The sequence below is a fragment of the Rana temporaria genome, chromosome 13 (assembly GCF_905171775.1).
Source record: "Rana temporaria chromosome 13, aRanTem1.1, whole genome shotgun sequence".
Lineage (NCBI taxonomy): Eukaryota > Metazoa > Chordata > Amphibia > Anura > Ranidae > Rana > Rana temporaria.
Genome location: NC_053501.1, coordinates 108,981,058 through 108,987,057, shown reverse-complemented (window position 1 = coordinate 108,987,057; position 6,000 = coordinate 108,981,058).

The following is a 6,000-nucleotide window of genomic DNA, read 5'->3' as shown; positions in this document are numbered from 1 at the left end:
AGCCGTTTTGACGAAATGCCGAAACAGCTTAAAAATTGCCGATAATGGGCATCGGGTGCCCGTAAAAAAAAGATGTCCGCTGGGCTGTCACAGCTCCGTCCGAGTGCGCTGCACGAGCCAAAGAGCGTCACCGCCAAAGTGTCTCTGAGTCCTCCTGAGACGGCTTCAGGCTCGGGAAAGCTTGTATCCGCTCGGCCGGGCGGCGAATGCGCAGTTACGTAATGGCGCCACCCGGCGCCATTTTTTTAAATGGCCGATCAGGAGGAGTCAGGAGGACTCAGAAGGGACACTTTGGCAGTGACATAGGCAGAGGACAGAGCCGTGACAGCCCAGTCCTGTACAACACAGCACAGCCCTGAGCCCAGCACAACCATGTCCAGCTTTAAAGGTAATAAAGAAGCTGGTGGTGGCAGTAGGTGATGGTGGAAGGTTATGCTGGCACTGTGGCAAGAGGTGGGTGAGGTGATGGTGCCAGGAGGTGGTGGGGGCATGAGGTGATGGTGGAAGGTTATGCTGGCACTGTGGCAGGAGGTGGGTGAGGTGATGGTGGCAGGAGGTGGTGGGGGCATGAGGTGATGGTGGAAAAGGTAATGATGGCACTGTGGCAGGAGGTGGGTGAGGTGATGGTGGCAGGAGGTGGTGGGGGCATGAGGTGATGGTGGAAAAGGTAATGGTGGCACCATGGCAGGGGGTGGGTGAGGTGATGGTGGGAGCAGGAGCTGGTAGGAGGTGATGGCAGCAAGAGCTGGCACGAGGTGATGGCGGCAAGAGCTGGTAGGAGGTGATGGCGGCAAGAGCTGGCAGGAGGTGATGGCGGCAAGAGCTGGCAGGAGGTGATGGTGGGGGTGGTGTTTTAACATACAATTATAAAAAAATAAGAAAAGTAAGAAAATGAATTTTCGGTTTCAGCCTGATATTTTTTTTATTTCGGTGTATGTTACATTTTATTTTTTTTATTATTTTATTGATTTAAAAAAAATTATATATATATAGCCTACTCCACCTTAGGAGGCTAACTAAACAAGAGTGGCTATTCCGGCTTCTAGTATAAACAAACAAAAAAAACAATATAAGCAATTGTTCTGACAGACCTTATTCCCCGAATACACCGACCCTCTCCAGTCTGTGTCCATCCAGTCCAGCCTGGATCTCCCTCTGAGGCTCTCAGCCACTCCCCTACACTATCAGGTGCAGGCTAATTAATAGAGAGAGGGAGGAGCTTTACCTGTTGGGCCAGGCTTAACCCTTTCCAAGACAGGGAAAGCTGCCCTTTCCAACCTCTCACTGACATACACAGAGTCCTGTATCCTGTCACTTAACCACTTAAGCCCCGGACCAATATGCTGCTAAATGCCCAAAGGCGTTTTTACAATTCGGCACTGCGTCCCTTTAACAGACAATTGCGCGCTCGCGCGACGTGGCTCCCAAACAAAATTGACGTCCTTTTTTCCCCCACAAATAGAGCTTTCTTTTGGTGGTATTTGATCACCTCTGCGGTTTTTATTTTTTGCTATAATAAATATCCCCAAAAAACATATATATATAAAAAAAAAATTTCCTCAGTTTAGGCCGATACGTATTCTTCTACATATTTTTGGTAAAAAACAAAAATCGCAATAAGCGTTTATCGATTGGTTTGCGCAAAATTTATAGCGTTTACAAAATAGGGGATTTTTTTTTTTTTTTTTTACTACTAATGGCGGCGATCAGCGATTTTTTTCGTGACTGCGACATTATGGCGGACACTTCGGACAATTTTGACACATTTTTGGGACCATTGTCATTTTCACAGCAACAAATGCATTTAAATTGCATTGTTTATTGTGAAAATGACAGTTGCAGTTTGGGAGTTAACCACAGGGGGCGCTGTAGGAGTTAGGGTTCACCTAGTGTGTGTTTACAACTGTAGGGGGGTGTGGCTGTAGGTGTGACGTCATCGATTGTGTCTCCCCTATAAAAGGGATGACAAGATCGATGCGCCGCCACAGTGAAGCACGGGGAAGCCGTGTTTACATACGGCTCTCCCCGTTCTTCAGCTCCGGGGAGCGATCGCGACGGGGCGGCTATAAACGAATAGCCGCGCCGTCGTCCCGGATTTCTCCGCGAGGGGAATCCGACCACCGCACCCGATCGGACCCCCGACCCGCGGAAAGGCAAGGACGTATATATACACGTCCTTCTGCCTGTCCGTGCCATTGTGCGGACGTAAATAGTCGTGCGGCGGGCGTTAAGGGGATAATATATATACGCTGCGTAATTTCAAATTTCCCGCGTCGTATCTTTGTTTTGGTATCCACAAAACAAGATACGACGGCATCTCGGCTATTTCCGACAGGCGTACGTCTTCGTACGCCAATCGGATCTTAGATGCAATTTTTCGCCGTCCGCTAGGTGACGTTCCCGTCGTAATCCGCGTCGAGTATGCAAATTAGCTATTTCCGACGATCCACGAACGTACGACCGCCCGTCGCATTTTTTTACGTCGTTTCCGTTTCGGCTTTTTCCGGCGTATAGTTAAAGCTGCTATATGGTGGCGTACTCAATGTTAAGTATAGCCGTCGTTCCCGCGTCTAATTTTGAAAATTTTACGTCGTTTGCGTAAGTCGTCCGTGAATGGGGCTGGACGCCATTTACGTTGAAAACAATGACGTCCTTGCGACGTCATTTGGAGCAATGCACCCTGGGAGTTTTTACAGACGGCGCATGCACAGTTCGTTCGTCGCGGGGACGCGCTTCATTTAAATGAAACACGCCCCCTACCCGGCCAATTTGAATTATGCCGCGAGAGATACATTACGCTGCCGTAACTTACGGCGCGAATTCGTTGAGGATTCCAACCAAAGCCAAGTAAGTTACAGCGGCGTAGCGTATCTTACATCTGCGCCGGGTGCAGTGTATGTATGTGGATCTGCCTATATATATATATATATATATATATATATATATATATATATATATATATATATATATATATATATATATATATATATATATATATATATAATATTTTTTTTTTCAAAATAATTATAAATGTAACATTCACATATAAAAAATAATTTTATAATATATATTAATTATAAATTAAAATGTATAATATATATATACACACACACACATATACAGTGCCTTGAAAAAGTATTCATACCTTTTCCACATCTTCTCATGTTACAACCAAAAACGTAAATGTATTTTATTGGGATTTTATGTGATGAACCAACACAAAGTGACCAATAATTGTGAAGTGGAAGGAAAATGATAAATGGTTATCAAAATGTTTTACATAAAATATGTGAATAGTGTGGGGGGTACATTTGTATTCAGCCCCCCTTTACCCCGATACCCCCAACTAAAATCTAGTAGAACCAATTGCCTTCAGAAGTCACCTAATTAGCAAATAGAGTCCACCTGTGTGTAATTGTATCTCATCATAAACACAGCTCTTCTGTGAAGCCCTCTGAGGTTTGTTGGAGAACCTTAGTGAGCAAACAGCATCATGAAGGCCAAGGAACACACCAGACAGGTCAGGGATAACGTTGTGGAGAAGTATAAAGCAGGGTTAGGTCATAAAAAAAATCTCCCAAGCTTTGAACATCTCACGGAGATCTGTTCAATCCATCATCCGAAAATGGAAAGAGTATGGCACAACCGCAAACCTACCAAGACACGGCCGTCCACCTAAACTGACCGGGCCGGGCAAGGAGAGCATTCATCAGAGAAGCAGCCAAGAGGCTCATGGTAACTCTGGAGGAGCTGCAGAGATCCACAGCTCAGGTGGAAGAATCTGTCCACAGGACAACTATTAGTGGTCTCTCCACAAATCTGCCCTTTATGGAAGAGTGACAAGAAGAAAGACATTGGAGAAAGAAAGACATATGAAGTCCTGTTTGCAGTTTGTGAGAAGCCATGTGGGGGGAGGGGACACAGCAAACATGTGGGTGGAGGAAGGTGCTCTGGTCACATGACACCAAAATTTTACTTTTTGGCATAAAAACAAAATGCCATGTGTGGCGGAAAACTAACACTGCACATCACCCTGAACACACCATCCCCACTGTGAAACATGGTGGTGGCAGCAACATGTGGTGGGGATGCTTTTCTTCAGCAGGGACAGGGAAGCTGGTCAGAGTTGTTGGGAAGACGGATGGAGACAAATACAGGACAATCTTAGAAGAAAACCTGTTAGGCCCCGTACGCACGACCGAGTTTCTCGGCAGAATTCAGCCAGAAACTCGATCGGAGCTGGATTCTGCCGAAAAACCCGGTCGTCTGTACACTTTTGGCCGAGGAAACCAACGAGGATCTCGTCGGGCCAAATAGAGAACATGTTCTCCATTTCCTCGTTAGTCAATGAGGAAACTTGGCTCGCCGAGATACTCGGCGACTTCACAAGGAACTCGGCGAGCAAAACGATGTGTTTTGCTCATCGAGTTTCTCGGACGTGTGTACGGGGCCTTAGAGTCTGCAAAAGACTTGAGACTGGGGCAGAGGTTCACCTTCCAGCAGGACAACGACCCTAAAGTACAGCCAGAGCTACAATGGAATGTTTTAGATCAAAGCATATTCATGTGTTAGAATGGCCCAGTCACAGTCCAGACCTAAATCACGTTGAGAATCTGTGGCAAGACTTGAAAATTGCTGATCACAGACGCTCTCCATCCAATCTGACAGAACTTGAGATATTTTTTGTAAAGAAGAAGAATGGGCAAAAATGTCCCTCTCTAGATGTGCAAAGCTGGTAGAGACATCCCCAAAAAGACTTGTAGAGAAAGGGGGGTTCTACAAAGTATTGACTCCGGGGGGCGCCATACAAATGCCCCCCACACTTCTCACATATTTATAATTTTCCTTCCGCTTCACAATTATGTGGCACTTTGTGTTGGTCCATCGCATAAAATCCCGATAAAATACATTTACGTTTTTGGTTGTAACCTGACAACATGTGGAAAATTTTCAAGGGGTATGAATACTTTTTCAAGGCGCTGTGTATACTAATAAAATGCATAATAATAATAAAAAAAATATATATATATATATCTTCGGATCTAAGATGCAATTCTTCGGCGTCCGCTGGGTGGCGTTCCCGTCGTAATCCGCGCCGAGTATGCAAATTAGCTATTTCCGACGATCCACGAACGTACGAGCAGCCGTCGCATTCTTTTACGTCGTCTCTAGTCGGCTTTTTCCGGCGTTTAGTTAAAGCTGCTATATATAAATAACACATACATACATACATACATAAAAATATTATGCATTTTATTAGTATACACAGTGGCCCAGATTCAAGTAGCAATTGCACCTGTGTAACCATAGGTTACACAGCGCAATTGCTTACTTGCCCCGGCGTTACGAATGCTCCTGATTCAGGAACATCGTAACGCCGACTGCAGCCTAAAATCTGCGTGGCATAAGGCTCTTATGCCACGCATATCTAGGGTGCATTCTTGCGATGACCGCTAGGGGGCGCTCCCATTGTGGTCAGCGTATAGTATGCAAATTGCATACTAACACCGATTCACAATGTTGCACAAACCCTGCGTACACAATTTACGTCGTTTCCGTACGGCGTGTTTAGCGTAAGGCTGCCCCTTCTAATAGCAGGGGCAGCCAATGCTAAAGTATACCCGTCGTTCCCGCGTCGCGACGTTCGAATTTTACGTAATTTGCTTAAGTGATTCGTGAATAGCGCTGGACGCCATTCACGTTCACTTTGAAGCAAATGACGTCCTTGCGACGTCATTTGCCGCAATGCACGTCTGGAAAGTTTCCCGACGGAGCATGCGCTCTACGCTCAGCGCGGGAGCGCGCCTAATTTAAATGATTCCCGCCCCCTACGGGATCATTTACATTAGGCGCTCTTTAAGCAGGGCAAGTTTACACAGCGCACATGCAATTTACGGAGCTACTGCTCCGTGAATCGCGGGTAGCGCAGTAAATTTGCGGGGGCGCAGGGCAAAAACACTGCTCCGCGCCTACGTAAATAAGGGGAAAATCTACCTGAAT